This window comes from Eptesicus fuscus, chromosome 5 (genome assembly GCF_027574615.1).
Source record: "Eptesicus fuscus isolate TK198812 chromosome 5, DD_ASM_mEF_20220401, whole genome shotgun sequence".
NCBI lineage: Eukaryota > Metazoa > Chordata > Mammalia > Chiroptera > Vespertilionidae > Eptesicus > Eptesicus fuscus.
The window spans coordinates 47,578,668-47,598,732 of NC_072477.1; the positions used below are offsets into that span (position 1 = coordinate 47,578,668).

The 20,065-nt window shown below is 42.4% G+C and overlaps 1 protein-coding gene and 1 pseudogene across 1 annotated transcript in view; one reads left to right on the forward strand and one right to left on the reverse strand.

The window, feature by feature from the left end:
- Positions 1-20,065, reverse strand: part of TLN2 (talin 2) — a 425,370-nt gene that overhangs the window by 221,192 nt on the left and 184,113 nt on the right. The gene's annotated exons all lie outside the window — the stretch shown is intronic.
- On the forward strand, positions 7,942-9,763 carry LOC103283974 (obg-like ATPase 1; annotated as a pseudogene).

A 20,065-nucleotide genomic window follows, 5' to 3' on the forward strand; every position in this document is an offset into this window, starting at 1 on the left:
ATTGCTCATCTGAAAAAATATTACGTTAGATCATACTTAATACTAATACCACAATATAAAATTTATTTAAATTAAAAATTCAATTTTAAAAATAAAAGCATTGTACAGTAAGATTTATGCAATTTACTCGAGTCAGGTAGTAAAAGTTGTTTCTAAATAAAAACAATGGAAGAGCACAAGTCACAGAGACATTTCATGATATAAAAAGTAAAAATATTATTGAGTCAAAAGATAAGCAATGAGCTTTGAAAATATATCTGTAGCATATGACAAAAGTTACTATCTACCAGAGATAAACCAGATAGAACTGAAGAAAAAAATTAATAAAATAAAATATGCTAATACAAAATGGTTAAAGAATAGTAACACATTTATCACAAAAGAATACTAATAGCATGACAATAAAAGGTAAAAATAAAGTTAATCCTTAATAACACCTTTAAAATACAAATCCAAACCAGACATTCTCTATCCTGCTAGCAGGGATCTAAACACTCATCATGTTGACAAGAAACGCAGTGAAACATACACTTTCCTCCATCGAAGGTACAATTTGTGGGCAGTCAATATGGCAATATTCTTTAAGAATCTTAAATACAGACACTCTCTTTAGATGTAACATTTCATTTCCAGGAGTCTATTGAAAGGAAATAATTATAAATAAGTGTTTATGTTTGAGGATAAACATCACTGCTTTTTTCATGAGCAGAACACGAAATAATAAAATACACATAAAAGACAAAAAAAATCCACCTAAACATTAGTGAAATTTTTTGAAACTTCTACATTTATTAAAGAAATTTAGATGATGGTGAAAAATTCCTCACCATAAAAACAGTACTAGGAAATTTTATAGGAAATTTCTACAAAACTTTCAGGAAATTGATTCTCCTAATTGTACACAAACTCATTCTAACAGTAAAAGGATAATAAAGAGAAGAATTTCTTACATTATTCTATGATGACAATATAATCTCATTCCAAAATCCAATTAACACATTTCACTCATGAATTCATGCAAAAATCCTAAGCTAGATATTTCCAAACCAAATTCAACAGTATGTATAAAAGATTATACAGCATAAACAAGTAGGAGCCATCCCACCCAAGAAGAATGGTTTTAATAACAGAAAAATTCTTCAATGTAATTCACCACATTAACAAATTAAAAAAGAATAACCATATCATTTTATTAAATGAAAAACACTTTTCATTTAATAAAAAATATACACTTTTTTACATTCAGTATTATTTTGTATTAGTTCCAGGTGTATATCACAGTGGCTAGACAATCACATATGTTAGAAAGTATTCCCTGATATTACTAGTACCCACCTGGCACCATGCATAGTTATTACAATACTAGAGGCCCAGTGCACGAAATTTGTGCACGTGTGCGGTCCCTAGACCTGGCCAGCAATCGAAGCGCAAGCATCTGGAGTGGAAGGGCAGGTCCCAGCTGACCTCTGGGCCCTGGGCAGCACCTGGGCCCCAGGACCCTGCGTGCCCTTATCCCCCTGAGTCATGGTGCCCAAGTCCCCTCATGGAGATGTAGTGAGTGCGGCCAAACACCGCAGGCCAGGGTGCAGCGTGGGCCTCTAGGCTGCCCAGCAGCACCGCACGGAAGCCGGATGGGCAGTGCGCTCTCTCCTGGCTGGCCTCGCAGACCAGCTCCTGCGCAAACCCACAGGGAGCCCAACCAGCCCCTGTGGCTACGGCCCGGCTCACCCGGAAGACCTGGTGACCCAGGGAAGGGTAACAGGGGGAGTGACAGCCAACTCGGCGGACACCCCGCATTCTCAGCACACTTCCGTCCCATCACCCCCGCCCCCAGGTAGCCGGTGAGAGGTCGCAGCGTGTCGCCAAAGCCTGCCATGTTCCGCACTGCCCCCTGGTTGTCAGCGCACATCATAGCAAGTGGTCGAACTCCTGGTAGAATGACCGCCCAAGGGGGCAATTTGCCTATTAGGCTTTTATTATATAGGATTATTGACTATATATCCCCTATGCTGTACTTTACATCCCTGTGACTATTCTGTAACTATCAATCTGTACTTCTCAATGCCTTCACCTAAATTTTATTGTCTTTAAATTCTGGCTTTCTCACTTTATAAATGATTTATCGTTGGCTGTGTTTTGATTTCCTAAAATTTGTGCATATACAGTAGACAGTCTCATAGTCAACTTCTTCTTAACCAACTTGACAAATTAAAAGCAACTCTTCAATGGGTGTGCTACAGTCACATGCCTACTAGTGTTTGCTCTTAAACCTCTTCAAGCCAGTTATATTGATTATGTATTTATATACCTAAATGTGACATGGAGCAACAAAATACGAGCACAAAAAGAACTGCTGTTTGAATAAAAACTCTGTAGAATGTTGCGGTGAATTACTAAAAAAGAAAATTGCTATCAAGTGAGGTAAGGTTCAGACAATTGTCAATCAATTGGGAGATTTTTTTTTTTAATATAAAAGGGTTTATACTTACTACTTCTCAAGTATCTTTTAAAGTCACACTCTAGTTTAATGAACCCCAAATAGGAAATTATAGACTCCAAAGCATGGAAGTGACTCATGATGGAAAGATGTTGCAGAACTCCAATTTCACTCATCATCAGAGAAGTTTGTTAAGGACGCGTATGCATTTTAAATCAATTTAAACATATGTGTTTCAGATTAAGACATTTTATGATCCTCAGCTTCAATTGACTTTTGTTGACAAACTAGTTACAAGACTAATTAAACTAATTTTGACAAACTGATTTTAAGTCTGGCCATGTCAAATCGGGTGGCTTCCTCTGCATTTGTTTTATAACGGAGGAGGAAATTTTTTTTGAGCAGAATGATGGTAGGGTGGTTGGGTGCAGAGAAGAAAAGGGAAAAATGTGAGAAAACTAGGGGGAAGAAAGCTATTGAGATTTCTAAGCAGCAAAATTAAAAGTCTGTGCAAAAAATTTTAGACTATTTAGGTGCTGTGATAGCTAGTTATAAGGTCAGTACAATAATGCAAATGTCTCAATTCCAAAAAACAACACAAAAGAGCTAACAAAAAATTTAGCAAGTGGTCATTTATTCTAGTTGATAAACATCATGCTATATAGCAGCAAAGCTTATATATATTGTGTGTGTGTATACACATATATAGTAGGTCAGTTTTATAAAACATTTTTATTAAGGCTTAAGTGACAATTTCACTATATACAAATAAATTTTTATGTTATGTATATGCCTTTGAAACAGCCATGACAATCAAGATGATAAACATACCCATTACTCTCAAAAGTTTTCCTGTACCCCTTGGTAAACCCTTCTTCTCAACTCTCGCATTCCACTGTCCTCATACAACCAATGGTCTATTTTCTGTCACTATAGTTCACATGTTATAAAATTTTCATGTGGAAAAAATCATGTAACATGTACTTCTTTTACTGGCTTTGTTCACTCAGCATAATTATTTTGAGTGTTGCCCATTTTGCTGCGTATATCAATAGTTCATTTCTTTTTATTACTGAGTCATATTCCCTTGAATGGATATAGCACAATTTATTGATCCTTGTACATGGACATGGACATTTAAGTCGCTTTCAATGTGGGGCTATTATAAAGAGAGCTCATAGTAACAGGTGCATGTGTCCACTGTCCTGCCTTTGACATTCATGTACAAGTCTTCATAAGGACAAAACTTACACTTCTTGGGTAAATACTGAGGAGTAGAATGTCTGGGACATATCATAGGTGTTATGTTTATTCAAAGAGTGATGCTGGGTAATTGTTTATCTGCAAAAATTAAGTTATATCATATCTCATGCTATAAACCATAATAAAATGTATATGAATTATAAGTTAGATTTTAAAAATAAAAGCGTGAAAAGCTGAAGAAACCACCAAAGAGGTTGTACCATTTCACATCCTACCAATGTGTGTGAGTCTAATTTGTTCCCTGTCAGCTGTTTGTAAGTTTTACAGGACACAGGATCCACTGGCTATGCAACACATACTATACACAGCTTTTGTAGTTTTGTAGGACACAGGACCCATTGGCTATGACAACACAGCTTTGCCTAATTTAAAGGAATCAGAGCATAAGTTGCACATTCTCAGTAATTATGAAGGTGGATTTTTAATTTCTGCCCTTTCCCTGTTGCACAGATCATAATTAAAAAAGCAGCAAAATACATTGATAAGAGCAACAGCATACATTCATTAAGTGTTTTCCATGGGCTTGATTCTACGTAAACCATGTTGTAAATACCCTATAAAAACACTATGAAGGTGAACACAAAAATAAAACCATCAAACCCATTTGATAGGTGAATAAACTGAGGGAAAGAGAGAAAATATTACTAATGGTCACAGAGCTAATGAGTGGCAGACCCAGGATTTGAACAAGAAAGTCTGAGCCCAAAGCTTTAGCTTTTAACTGTTACCTGTATCCCCTGTTACCACCTACACATTCCTGAGTTCTGGTTATGTCGCTTACAAAGCTATGAGTGATCCCTAACATTTCTTTCCAGTTCTACCTTAGACAACTGATGTCATATCTTCAGGAAAGAGATTATGTAATAACCCTGGAATATCATTTTGCACTAATGTGTTAGAGCAAATGCTGAATCCGTACAATACAGGCAATCCCTCTTGTCTGCAGTGCTGCTTTCCATGGTTTCAGTTACCTGCAGTCAACTGAGACCTGAAAAAATTATATGGAAAATGTCAGAAATAAATAATTTGTAAGTTTTAAATTTCACTGTTCTGAGTAGTGTGATGAAATTTCACACCTTCTGGCTCCATCCTGTCCTAGACATCCCTTTGTCCAGTGTATCCACATTGTACATGCTATCTGCCCATTAGTCACTTAGTAGCCATCATGGTATCAGCTAGGTTATGAGAAAGATAGACACCACATTCATGGATCTTTTAGTACAGAATTATATGGTTACTAGAGGCCCGGTACACAGCATTCATGCACGGGGGCAGGGGTGGGGGGATCCCTCTCACAGTGATGTCCGCCTGCCGCCAGCTTAGGCCTGCTCCCAGCAGGCAGACATCCCCCAAGAAGTCCTTAGTGCTGCTGCGAAAGCGAGAGAGACTCCTGCCACTGCCACTGCGCTCGCCAGCTGTGAGCCCAGCCTCTGGCTGAGCAGCGCTCCCCCTGTGGGAGCGCACTGACCACCAGGGGGCAGCTCCTGCATTGAGCGTCTGGCCCCTGGTGGTCAGTGTGCATCACTAAGAACCAGTCGTTCCACCATTCGGTCGATTTGCATATTAAGGTTTTATTTTATAGGCTAATTCTTATGATATTATTGTTCATCTCTTACTGTGTCTAATTTATAAATAAAACTTTATCATGCATGTGTGTGTGTGTGTGTGTGTATGAAAAAACATAGTATATATAGGGTTTGATACTATCTGTGGCTTCAGGCATCCACTCAGGATCTTGGAATTTATTCCCAATGGATTAGTGGGGACGACTATGCCAACATTTCCACATAATACAAAATCATCACAGAAATGACAGAATGGATATTGATTAAACCAACCCAATGGATGTCACCTATTAAGTACAAAAGTCAGGTGTTTGTTTTTTTGTGTTTTTTTTAAATATATTTTTATTGATTTCAGAGAGGAAGAGAGAGGGAAAGAGAGATGGAAACATCAATGATGAGAGAGAACCACTAATAGGCTGCTTCCTGCACATCCCCCACCAGGGATCGAGCCCGCAACCCAGGCATGTGCCCCTGACCAGAATCGAACCTGGGACCCTTCAGCCTGCAGGCCAATGCCCCATCCACTAAGCCAAACCAGCCAGGGTGGGTGTTTTTTTTTAATGTTTTTTTTTAAATTGATTTTTTACAGAGAGGAAGGGAGAAGGATAGAGAGTTAGAAACATCGATCAGAGAGAAATATCGATCAGCTGCCTCCTGCACACCCCCGTACTGGGGATGTGCCCGCAACCAAGGTACATGCCCTTGACTGGAATCGAACCTGGGACCTTTCAGTCCGCAGGCCGACGCTCTGTCCACTGAGCCAAACCAGTTTCGGCGGGGGTATTTGTTTTTTAAATATATTTTTATTGATTTCAGAGAGGAAGAGAGAGGGAGAGAGAGATAGAAACATCGATGATGAGAGAGAATCATTGATCGGCTGCCTTCTGCATGCCCCCTACTGGGGATCAAGCCTGCAACCCAGGCATGTGCCCTGACCAGGAATCGAACTGTGACCTCCTGGTTCCTAAGTCAATGCTCAACCACTGAGCCACCACAGCTGGGCCAAAAGTCAGTTTTAAACAGTAAGAAGGCATTTCAAAGAACATGGCTTATTAAACAAAGTGTTTTCCTGGTGGAAGGGGGTGGGGGAAGGCTGTTTCAAAAGCAGGGAGACTCATTATTCACTGTATCCCATGCCGCTGTCATGTTACAAAACCCAATCCAGTTACTAAAAGGCATTACCATAAAGACGCCTGGCTGGCAGATAACCAGGTCAGCAATGGGTTGAGTTTTAACAACTTTTTGGTATTCATTGTCATCCTCCTCAAAGGTAAAACAAAGGGTAATAGTACAGCCACGTCTTTGTCTGAAAAGAGCCTAAGAATCCACTAGGGACAGAGGACAGTGCTTGCATTGGGAAAGCATGGAAAACAACACTTCCTAGCAGCAGCAGACTGTGACATCGACCGTGTTATACAGAATATTGACTCATAATCAAAAACAGAAGGAAGGTTGGAGAAAATAATCAGCATCTCCCAGCACTCTGACAAGAGAAAGGAAACTGCTCTACTGGCAAGATTATGTCCCGGTAGAGAGGTCTTAGATTGTTCAATGACAAACCAACAGGTCATAATACCTACTGGGTGCACAGCACTGGGCTAGACAGGAGGGGGACAGGTGGACAAGTGGGGGTGGGGGTTACATACAAACAAGAAAGAGAAAACAAGATCTCTACCCCAATTTGGAGTTTAGCACCAAGTTGGGGAAAGGGCCGGAACTGATCATGTCACACTCAGTGCCAGATCAACAGTCATTCACCACCCACACCTTTGCTAACACTAAGTACAGCCCCTGTGCCCAGTCCCATCCACACACCGCCTCCTGTAACCCTCCCCGAATCATGTGAGGCAGGCTTTGCTCATCCCCTTTTTACAGATTACTATACTGATTGGGGAAAGCTCGGGGACTTGCTCCTGACCCTGTATCTAGTAGGTGGTAGAGTTGGGGATCCAAAGCTGCTGTGTAGGTACTAGGAAGTAAAACTCGCCAGAGCCTTCAGAAACGCAATGATCCCTCTGGTTAGGGAGGGCCTGGAAGGCTTCTTGCAGGAAGAAGAGAAATGAGCGTCCAGAGAAACTGAAGGGAAAGAGGCCAAGAGCATTAGGAGATAAGGAAAGGCCTTCCGACAAAGGCCGGACAACTACCCAGTGGAACGTGGTCAAATAAAGTCACAAATGCTCACCGGTCACTTCACATGCCAGGCTCTGGTGACACAGGCATGGTCCCTTGCCCTCCAGGGACTCGCCATGTACCGAGGGAGGCAAACACCCCCAAGTGTCTGGGGAGAATGGGTCTCCAGACACAACTATTCCTGAGGCTCTGGCACAACCGGTGACCCCATCTCTCACACCTGAGCCAGAACAGGTGTTTCTCTTTCCCAGATGGCATGGCTGCCACAAGTCAATAGTATAAAGTTAGTTCTCAATTCCTGCACCTCATCAGCTTTGAGCTTTTAGTTGTTGTTTTTTTTCCTCAAATATGATTGCATTATCTCAAATTAGGAGAAGAAAAAAAGGCTTTAAAATATTTGAATATTATCCTATTTTAAATTGGAATATAGAATATAAATGTGATCATAATATGTAATTGCATCCCTCCCTCTTCCTTTCCAGTCATTATGTGGGAAAAGGATAAGGCAGGTGCCAGCAAGGGCACTGGGGGTGAGGGAGTGGTGGCATGGTGGCCCCAAACAGTGAAAAACTAAGTAAGGGACCCAAGGATGTTAAATTGGAATTTCAAGTACTGGTGTGAATTCATGGTTTTCAAAATAGATGAATGGACAGACAGACACCCACAAAGACATAAATATATGTGTTTAATAGCAGTAGTACTGTGTGTGTATATAGACAGTCAATCCTCACTATTTATAGATTCTGTATCTGCAGATTCACTGACTCACTCAAATTTAATTACAAAATTAAAACTCATAGAATGGCCAAAACTGGTTTGGCTCAGTGGATAGAGCATCGGCCTGCGGACTCAAGGGTCCCAGGTTCGATTCCAGTCAAGGGCATGTACCTTGGTTGCGGGCACATCCCCGCATATGTAGGGGGTGTGCAAGAGGCAGTTGATCGATGTTTCTCTCTCATCGATGTTTCTAACTCTCTATCCCTCTCTCTTCCTCTCTGTAAAAAATCAATAAAATATATATTTTTTTAAAAAGAAAAAAAAAAGAAAACTCATAGAGTGGCCACTGCCGAGCTCATGCCGCTGGGTGGAGAGGCCCAGCCTGCACTCTCTGCTCCTTCCTCCCAGCCTACTGCTGTTGGTAGGTCCTGTCTTCCGCTGTCTCTGAGACCAGTCATCGCTCACTAGAGCAGGATGCCCCCCAAACAGGAGGTGATGTTATTAAGCCACCCCCAATCGTTGGAAGATTTGGAACCTCCTTGAAAAGTATTGTTGGTTTGCCAAATGTTGGAAAATTTACCTCCTTCAATGTATGCACTAACCAATATTCAGGCTTCAGCAGAAAACGCCCCCTTCCGCACTGCTGACCCTAACGAGAGCCGAGAGCCTGTGCCAGATGAAAGGCTTGATTTCCTTTGCCAGGACCACAGACCAGCAAGCAAAATCCCTGCCTTTCTAAATGCAGGGGGTAGTGCTGGTCTTGATGGACAAGGCCTGGGAAATGCCTTCTTATCTCATATTAGTGCTTGTGATGGAATCTTTAATCTAACAGGAGCTTTCGAAGATGCTGATATCACCCATGTTGAAGGAAGGACAGGTCCTATCCGAGATGTAGAAATAAATAGAAATAATACACAAAGAGCTCCAGCTTAAAGATGAGGAAATGATTGGGCCCGTTATAGATAAACTAGGAAAAGTGGCTGAGAGAGGAGGAGGTAAAAAACTAAAACCCGAATATGACATATGTGTAAAGTCAAATCCTGGGTTAGAGATCAAAAGAAACCTGTTCACTTCCATCATGATTTGAATGACAAAGAGATTGAGTGCTGAAAAAAACACTTACTTTTGACTTCAGAACCAATGGTCTACTTGGTTACTCTTTCGGAAAAAGACTACATTAGAAAGAAAAACAATGGTTGATAAAAATTAAAGAGTGGGTGGACAGGTCTGGCCCAGGTGCCTTAGTCCTTCCTTTCCGTGGGGCCTGGAACTCAAGTGGCAAGAACTGAGTGCTGAGGAGAGGCAGAAGCATCTGGAAGCCCACCTGACACAGAGCGCTTTGCCACAGACCATTAAGGCTGAGTGTGCAGCGCTCAGCTGGAATACTTTCTCACTGCAGCCCCCTCGAAGTGCGTGCATGGACCCAGGAGAGGGACGAAGGCTCCTCAAGCTGCAGGAAAGAGTCACACAGATTTTCAGAAAGGATTCACTATAGCTGAAGTAATGAAATACAAAGATTTTAAGAGGAAGATTCTGAAAATGCAGTCAAGGCTGCTGGAAAGTACAGACAACAGGCAGGAATTATATTGTTGGAGATGGAGATATTATGTTCTTCAAATTTAATACACCTCAGCAATGGAAGAAGAAATAAATTTTAAGTATTACTCAGATAAACGTAAAATTTCCAAAAGGCATTTGATTTTTTTTTACATTTAAATTTTTGAAATCTGAAGGGACACACAAAGTTGGGGGTGGGATCTTCTATAAACAGAATTATTTTTGTTTTAAAATTAAAATACTGTGGCCCTGCCGGTGAGGCTCAGCAGTTGAGTGTTGATCTATGAACCAGGAGGTCATGGTTCGATTCCCGGTTAGGGTACATGCCCAGGTTGCAGGCTCCATCCCCAGTAGGGGGCATGCAGGAGGCAGCCTATCAATGATTCTCTCTCACTGATGTTTCTCTCTCTCTCTCCCTCTCCCTTCTCCTCTGAAATCAATAAAAATATATTTAAAAAATAAAAGAGTGACTTCAGAAGTGAAGTGACTTAAAAAAAAATTAAAATACTGTGTACCTCCAATGAAATGCCAGCTCTCTGAAGGCAAAGTGAACAGCTTTGCCTTTCATGTGACTGAGACCCTACTCCAAACTGTAGAAGTTTTTAAGGAACCATATTAGTCACAGGATACTTCATTGATCTCCATCACATATGCCAACCAACCCTGACACTTTTCAGAGAACGTAGAAGGGAGAGAAGGGGGGAAGGATGGTGGAAGAAAAAGAGAGAGGGAGAAAGAAAGAGACATCGATATGAGAGAGACACATCAATTGGTTGCCCCCCACCCCCACCCCCACATGAGCCCTGAACAGGACAGGGAGTGAACCTGCAACCCAGGTACATGCCCTTGAACTAGAATCAAACCCAAGACCCTTTGGTGCCAGGGCCAGCATTCTAACCACTGGGCACACCAGCAGGGGCAAGCCTGACACATTTGACAGGGAGGACAATGTGGTTTGCTCCTTTTTGAATCTAGAGATAATGCATGTTTTACAGCATTCCAGATGTCTACACTCAATAAAACATCTGTAAAAACAAACTCATAGCCCTTCCCTGATTACTTTTCCTGGTTATTTGTGGACACAGGCAAAGTGGTAAAAACTTTGATTTGCCCAATATACACATTCCCAGCTGAGGTCCAAGACAGCAATGTTCTGCCTTTTTGTCTCGGCTCTCAGGCTGTAAACAACTGTCCTTTTCGCAGTTTATTCAGTGTCATGACTTTCGAATTTTTGTGTTTTTGTTGGTGATTCAGCTGTTTAAAATGTCCCCAAGCGTCGTGCTATCTAGCTCCTAAGTGCCAGGAGGCTGTGATGTGCCTTATGGAAGAAATATGTTAGCTAAGCTTCATTCAGGCTGCAGTAACAGTTCTGTTGGCCATTGAGTTTAATGTTAGTGAATCAACAGTACTATATATTAAATATAGTCTCTAAGCAGAAATGCACATACCATGGAAGTATTTTGAAGAGGATGCATAACAGAGCAGTGAGTATGATGAGGAAGGAAGCACAGGAGCAGCATTCCTCTCTACTAACTCTTCACCCAGCACCAGAGCAAAGCACGGCCAGAGCAAGCCCCCACACCGCCAGGCAATGCGCTGCCTCTGTCCTCCCCGCACAGCCACAGTTCCTGCAAGAGTTCTCCACACCGACGGGTCTCTAATTCCTTACCTTGTTCCTCTTCTGGCTTCTGCCCAGCACGGACAAGGTCACTCCTGCCTTCCCTGCTGATAAAACAGGCATCCCCTTTCCAGTCCTTGCCTGTCTGCACAGCACCGGACAATACTGGCCACTCCAGGGGACTCCCTCAATCTGTCTGACCCACTCCTTCTCAGTTTCCTCTGCCAGCTCTCTTCCTCGCTTAAGCCTCATGGTTCTTGGGATCTCTCCTAGTCCCTCTCCTCCCTCTCTGCACCCTTGGCTGGTGGATTTCATCTGCTCTCACCAGGTCTGCACGCAGAGGCCAGGCCTGTCCCCTGTGCTCCTTATCCAAGTCTACACTGTCTCTCCCCAAGATCTTTCACAAGCGTATCAATTTCATCTCATTCAAAAATGAGCTCATCCCTTCACCCCGGCCACCACTCCTCCCAAACCTGCTTCCCTTCCTGAGTTGCTCATCTCAGGGGCACCAACATCCACCCAATTGCTAACCAGAAATGGGAGAATTATCCATGACATGAGTCTCTCTTGCATACCCACATCCCTCACGTCTGACAACTTTAACTCCTAAGTGTCTCTCAAATCTGTCCTCTTCTCCTACTCAAGGACACCATCATCTTCTGCCCAAATTATTGCAACAGCTTCCCTACTGCCCCCCACCTCCATCTTTTCTTGAACACACACACCACATCTCAGCCAGCGGTCTTCCTCAAGTTCATGTCTGACTAGATCCCACTTAGCTTAAACCCTTTAATGGACTCCTACTGTTCTTGGAGGGGAAAAAGCCTAAACCCTTTACTAGATATCATAAAATCTACTTACCATAAAATCTACTCTAACTCTATCTTAAACCCTCTGCACCAACATTATTACAATATTTCCCATTTATCTCTTGCTATGAGAAAAATGCTCCCAATATCCAGCAGAATGCCTGGCACTTTATAGATGTTCAATAAATGACTGCTGAGTGAATAAATGAGTCAATTAGATCTAAGGGAGGGTAGGCCAACTTAATACTTAATGCAAACTCAAATCTTCAAATGTATAAAAGTATTAATCACGTGACTCAAATCCTTGGCAAAGGGTTAAACATATCAGATAGAGTTTGCACAAATTATAAGCAGCTCAAGGTCAAGGTCTTTGAGGTTAAGACATTAGAGAGAAAGAGGGCAACATACTTGCTTGCAGTTAAGCAGGTAACATACTTGCTCACTGTCACCCACCACATGGCTTGATTCCACTACAGTGAATGTGTGTGAGGCCCATTGCCCATGCTGTGTTGACAGTAAACTCAACGAGTGGAATAGTGGGCTGACCCAGGGACCCACACAAAAGAACGGGGGAGTCAGGTCTGCTACACATAGGGATCAAAAAACCCTAACGAACAAAAAACTAAACAGGGAACATATACAGAAACTCACTTGGTACATGATGCTCTGAAAGGATCATTTTGAACCTTTTGTTCGTTATTTGTTACATTTTCCCCAAAACTCCACTAAGTTACAGCCATTCTGGAGGTTTGCTAAAAAATATAGACCAAGTCCTGGCCTGTTTTGCTCAGTGATTAGAGTATCAGCCCTCGGACCAAAGGGTCTCGGGTTCAATTCCCAGTCAAGGGCACAAGGGCACCTACCTCCTTTGCAGGCTCCATTCCTGGCCTGAGTCAGGGCAGCATGGGGGAGGCAACCAATCGATGTGTCTCTCTCATATCAATGTTTCTCTCTCCGTCTCTCTCTCTCTCTCTCTCTCTCTCTCTCTCTCTCTCTCTCTCTCTCTCTCTCTCTCTCTCCTTCTCTTCCTTCCTCCCTTTCACTCTCTCTAAAAATCAATGGGAAAATATTATCAGGTAAAGACTATCTTTACCTGATAATATTTTCCCATTGATTTTTAGTCTTTACCTGATAATATTTTCCCATGGATTTTTAGAGAGAGTGAAAGGGAGGAATGGGCCAATGTGCTCCCAACTCTGTCACCCACTTTACTTTAGGTACCACTGGGAAATCAAAGGAGAGATGGAGTCAAGAAAAAAACAAACATGCAAAGGCAATGGAATGAAGGCCATGTTAGTTTAAAACCATCGCTGAAATGGAATCAGTAATCTAATTAGGAAGGGGGAGGGGGGCATCAGCCTTTCAAGCCTCAGAAGAAGGTCTCAATGTCTGCATGACAAATAAAAAGCTACCACGACTTCTGTGACCCCGTGATGGCTCCGTTGCCCATTAAGCATTGAGAGAGGTCTTCTCCCTGGAGGAAAGAGGAAGTCTAAGAGGGTCTAGGAGTGCTCGGAGGGCCGGAGAAAGCCCACAGCACAAAAAGAAAGCGGCCTCCAAGGGCCCCAGGGCTGCAGGTGAGAAGATTACTGCTATGAACAGACACAGCAGCCTCCCCACGTGGCACACTCAGCAGGACAGGAGAAGAGGGCACAGCACGCTCCAGGCTCTGATGGTGGCGCCACCATAGCCAGCCAGCCTCAGCCCACCATGGGGCAGGCGGTGTGCCAGGCCTGTGCTGGGCATTGCCTTACAACACGATGAGGAGGGTACTTCCAACTCCCTTCAACATGGAAGACAGAAGTATAGAAAGAAAGATTTTGCAAAAATGTGTAAGTCTAGAAAATGATGCAGTTAGGACTTGAACCCAGGTCTGCCTGTTTCAAAATCAATGACCTTCTGTTTGAAGTACCACTTCCAGTTACTCACTTGTGAATGATTGTTCCTTCCCAGACTGAAAAAGGGAGTGCCTCCTTCCTCTCACAAAAGAATCTGACAGTGAGAAAGGTAGCGATAATAAACGGCGAACGAATGCTTTATCACTGACGTTACACCTGGACTAACACAATAAATGCTTAAGCAGTGGATGGTCGGGACAATATTTGGACTCACCACTCTTCATGGAGAAAATGGAGTGTGTTCTCCAGGCCTGGATTCCACAATCACTGAAGTTTTTACTATTAAACCACTGGTGTTCCTTTCCGTCACGTTACCATCACTAACACTATCAACTAATACTCGTTAACTAGTAACACTGGTTTTACACCAGTTATTATTACCACTATACAAGTCTATGAAAATGTACCACACGTATCCAGGAAGGCAAATTCTGATGATCTGTCCCTCAACAGTGGGGTTGTAGCAGCATGCACGTGTGAAGTGGCATTTATTGAAATTGGAAACTGAGGCAAACACAGTGGGTTGGCTCCCCTGTAGCATGGAGAGGCTAGAGAGCTAAGCCTTACATACTGTCCAGACTTATTTGCCACTATAGTGCCCAGCGTGCCTTAGAACCTCCCAATGAGACAGGCTCCGAGGCGACTTTGATTTAGAACTGAGCCTGGGGGAGAGGGGCAAAGGGCCTGGCCACCCCAGAGAAGCAATTTTTGCTTTGCAGGAGGTGAACTGAGGGAGCTGGCACCTCAAGCCCTGAGTTCCTACTTCAATAGCTTCCCACAGCAGCAGCCACAGCCCCTCTCCCAATTCCGTAGGAGAAAATGATTCTGGGGGTGGGGTGTCCTGGAGGCTCAGCCTGGAGTCTATTCCTCGAAACCTTCTAAGGGTTCTGGAAGCACTCACCCCCTGGATTAAATCTACTTTAGCTTTAACTCCCTAGAGTGGATTTTGTGTCTCATACAGGAAATGTGAGCAATAACAAGAAGCTCATCACTTTTCCTAGTTTATTAAATTCATAAAATATTCGGTATAAAATACTTAAGCCACAAAGGACAAAGAAACAAACTCAATTTATTTTAATTATATTTTGGTATAATATCATTTGGGCTAGGGTAATTCATATGAACTATAGTATACACAATTTTATAAACCTAAACCTACACTGTAATTTACCTCATTCATAAACATGAGAGAACTTGACCTACTTTCTAATGTATTCCGCTCCTTGTTGTCTGCATGAATCTGCAGTGACATTTTAAAAGTTGCTCTAATAATTTCCATTATATGAAAATGCATTTTTCATTGATATCACCTTTGATTTTTCTCCCACAAACAAAATACTGTTTTCTCAACAGTTAGCCTGCAAATGTCATAGGAAACAAGGTGGACCAGGCAGCTGATACAAAAGGTTCACCGTTCAAATGGGGTCAATATTGGGTTTCTTGATGGGGGATGAGGGTTGGAGAAGAAGGAGGCAGCAAAGAATGAGACAATTTTTCCCAAGTCCACACCATGTGCGATGGTGGGTCTGGCTCTCTCTTTGTATATAATTTGTAGGAAATTATAGAGCCTGGCTTTTAAAAATAAGAATGATCGAACAATATAATGCTTCTATGCTGTCCAATAATTCTCCAATCGCAGGCCATAAAAAAAGAAGAAAAAAAAAAAAAGAAAAGAAATCCACTTCTGTTCAGCCACCTTCCAACTACATCCACATTGTGACCATCAGCAGCCTCCGGAACCTGGGCCCGTTCCCGCTGACAAAGGCCTCTTTAATCCACTGGGATGATCCTTCTGAGCGAGGCTTTCCTGTGTTGAACTTCCTATGTCTCCCAAAAGCCCAGAGCAGAGTTTGGCAAATGATGGTCCACAGACTAAGAATGGTTTTTACATTTTTAAATGGGTGAAGAAAAAATTATTGAAAAAATAATGATATTTCATGATAAATGAAAATCTTGAAATTCACATTTGTGTCCATAAATCTAGTTTACTGGAACACAGGCCCCTCACTTATTTATAAACTAGAGGCCCGGTGCACGAAATTCGTGCACGGAGGGGGGTTCTCCCTCAGTCCAGCCTGTACCCTCTCCAATATGAGACCCCTCGAGGGATGTCCAACTGCCCGTTTAGGCCCGATCCCACTGGGATCGGGCCTAAACGGGCAGTCGGACATCCCTCTCACAATCCAGGACTGCCAGCTCCCAACTGCTTGCCTGCCTGCCTTCCTGATTGGCCCTAACCGCTTCTGCCTGCCAGCCTGATCACCCCCTAACCACTCCGCTGCCAGCCTGATTGATGCCTAACTGCTCCCCTGCCAGCCTGTTTGCCTCCAACTTCCCTCCTCTGCCGGCCTGGTCACCCCTAACTGCCCTCTCCTGTAGGGTTGATCACCTCCAACTGCCCTTTCTTGCAGGCCTGGTCCCTCTCAACTGCCCTCCCTTGCAGGGCTGATCCCTCACAACTGCCCTCCCTTGCAGGCCAGGTGCCTCCCAACTGCCCTCTCCTGCTGGCCATCTTGTGGTGGCCATCTTGTGTCCACATGGGGGCAGGATCTTTGACCACATGGGGGCAGCCATCTTGTGTGTTGCAGTGATGATCAATCTGCATATTATTCTTTTATTAGATAGGATAGAGGCCTGGTACAGGGGTGGGGGCCAGCTGGTTTGCCCTGAAGGGCGTCCCAGATCAGGTGGGGTTTCCCTTGGGGTGTGGGGCGCCTGAGTGAGGGGCCTGTGGTGGTTTGCAGGCCGGCCACGCCCCCTGGTAACCCAAGCGGTGGCCCTGGTATCTGGAATTTATTTTCCTTCTACAATTGAAACTTTGTAGCCTGGAGCGGAGCCAAGCCAAGCCTGGGGCTCCCTCCAAGGCCGCAGCCATTGTGTTGGGGCTATAATTGAAACTTTGTTGCCTTAAGCAGGTGAGCCCGGCCAGGGTGTGTGGAAAGCTTTGCTTCCCCTGTTGCCGGCGGCAACCCTGGCCTGCTCTCTCAAGCTCCATTCTGCCGCCATTTGTTTGAATTTGTTTACCTTCTATAATTGAAACTTTGTAGCTTGAGTGGAGGTTTAGGCCTGGAAATGGCAGGCGGAAAGCTTGGCCTCCTCTGTTACTTAGGAAACCTTGCTCTCTGTGGCTGTAGCCATCTTGGTTTGGGTTAATATGCATACTCTCTCTGATTGGATGGTGGGCGTGGCTGGTGGGCGTGGCTGGTGGGTGTGTCGGAGGTATGGTCAATTTGCATATTTGTCTATTATTAGATTAGATGTCTATGGCTGCCTTTTGCACTCCAACAGCAGAGCTGAGTAGCTGCAACACAGACAGTAACCTAAAAATATTTACAACTAGGTCCTTTTCCGGAAAAGACTGCTAATTCCTGGGCTCGAATGTGAAAGCCACAGCCCTGGGCCTGGCAATGCAGGTCACGGAAACCTGGATCTGACCAACCTTCCTAAGCCCTATTTTCTTCCACTTGAAGACATACATCCACTCCACGGAAACGCTCATCTCCATCTCTCCCAGACATGCATGCTCCCTTTCCGTTTCCTGCTCCAAAGCTCTGTTCAGTCTCAGCGGCGTGCAGACATTCTTCTCGCTCTTCATGAAGGGAATCACATTATACATACACTTAACTTCTATGAGGTTAAGAAGAAAAATGATTTTAAGAGTGCCCAATGCTATTCTCCACAGCACTATTTCTAATAGTAAAAGATGAAAAACACCCAAATGCCCAGCAACATACATTTGCTTATACATTATAAAAGGATACAAGGATAGTATACAAGGATATATTTTTTTCAATTGCTACATAATGAGGAGGGAGAAAACAGAATAGAGAGGGGACTGGGGTAAAAGCAAATAGATCTGATTACGCCTTATGTTATAGATGAGGCTTTGAAACCTTGACAATATTGTGTAAAATTATTTAAATTAAAATGGGAATCTCTAAAAACAGAAAATAAAATGAAATCAATGAACCTAACTGTGTATCCAGTTAGAGACACAATCACAGAGAAAAACTATTCCAAATGTCTTTAAAACACAGTTTGTTGTGTATATATATGAGATAAAGCAGATACAAAACTATGATGGTATTACTGAACTGGGATTCTGGGTGGAAGCTAGTAAAAGTCCTGTACTACTGTGCTATATACCTGAATTTCACCTGGAAGTATTAGTATGAACTAATAATCGGTTTTATCTCTGATCTGTACATACAAACATACATGTATATTCCCTAGTTTGATCCACTAAGATCTAGAAACAATGATAAATCCAGTAGTTATAAACATTCCTAATTTCTATATTGTGCCTCTAAACACTCAAAGAAACCAGGGCTTCTTAAAGAAATGATGACTCTAAGTCTGAAATAAGAAATGGATAAGACAATCCTGTAACATTTTGTTGTGCCACAAAGTACAGAAAAATGCAAAAACACAAGTCATGTCAAAAGGACTAGGAATTAGCTCCCACAAGTCACTTGAATTAACTTCTACTGGTCAAATATGTGACAATTCCAGTATCAATAAGAAATGCATCAATTATATTTACACTGAAAAGAAGAAGGAGGAGGAAAAAAGCCAAATAAATAAATAAATAAATAAATAAATAAAACCTCAGTGATCACTTTTAGAGGATGCTGCTAGGAACTCATTGTTTTGAAAATAAAGGGAAAGTATCAAGCATTTATCCTGACTTTCCTACATGAACCTCAGGGTAAACAAATAGTTGAGGTTAAATTTATTTTTACGTAAGTATTCTTGTATATAAACAAGGAAGGAATGATAGAATTGTAATAACATGTTTTTATAATCACTAATAAATTAAAAAATCGAGGCAATAATCATCAGTGACCAGTATGTATTTTTTAGTGAAAATACGCCGTCTGCCTGTGATGTACGTAGCCTTGGAGGAAAAACAAACAAACCCAGACCTGAATCTGACTACTAGAGATATAAGTAATAAATCACAGAAAACACAAAGAACAGAGAAACATATAAAATGGTATCATCAAAGAAGCAATAGTGAAAACCCAGACTGGAAAACTCTATAGCATAGTTTTTAACCTCAGCACTACTGAGATTTTGGGCCAGAGAATCCTTTGTTCTGAGGGGCTGTCCTGTGTTCAGTAGGATATTTAGCAGTATCCTTGGCCTCTACTCACTAGATGCCAATAGCAATCCTCAGAGGTGACAACAAAAAATGGCCCCAGACATGCCAAGTGCCCCTAGATGGGGGAAGGGAATCCTCCTATTTGAGAATCTCTGCTCTAAAAGGACAAACAACTCACTTTCTTCAACAAAAAAATCACAAGAGTAGGGGTGGGGGTGGCCGGGGGATACAGTAGGGGAACCTGTAGATTAAAAGGGGATTAGAGACATCAATTCATTGCAATGTGTAAATTTTATTTGGATCCTGACTCAAAGAAACTTAAAAAGAAGTACTATAGCCTGGCCGGCATAGCTCAGTGGTTGAGCGTCAACCTACGAACCAGGAGGTCACGGTTCGATTCCCGGTCAGGGCACACGCCCGGGTTGCGAGCTTGATCCCCAGTGTGGGGTGTGCAGGAGGCAGCCGATCAATGATTCTCTTTCATCATTGATGTTTCTATCTCTCTCTTCCGCTCTAAAATCAATAAAAATATTTTTTAAAAAGAAGTACTATAAGGTAATTGAGGAAATTTGAACATTAATTTGATACTTAATGACATTAAGGAAGTAATGGTAATATTTATGTTTTTGGTGTGATAGGTAGTTAGATACATTTTTAGTCCTATCTTTTAGAGCCATATACTGAAATAATAACAGAGGAAAAATAAAATAGCAAAGATGCACATCAAAATGATTGGTAGGAAAAGAACGGTATGTATTGATGAAATAAGACTGGCTAAGAATTATTTAGCATTGAATCTGGGTAATGGGTATATAGTTCACCATACACTTCTCTTCACCTTTGAACATGTTTGAAAGTTTCCATAATAACAATCTGGCAGGCAGCTCCTCTCCCATTCCTCTCAATGAGCATGTAAGTCCCACAATGACCATGGCAGGGATGTAAGCATTTACAGTTCTCTGGGCTT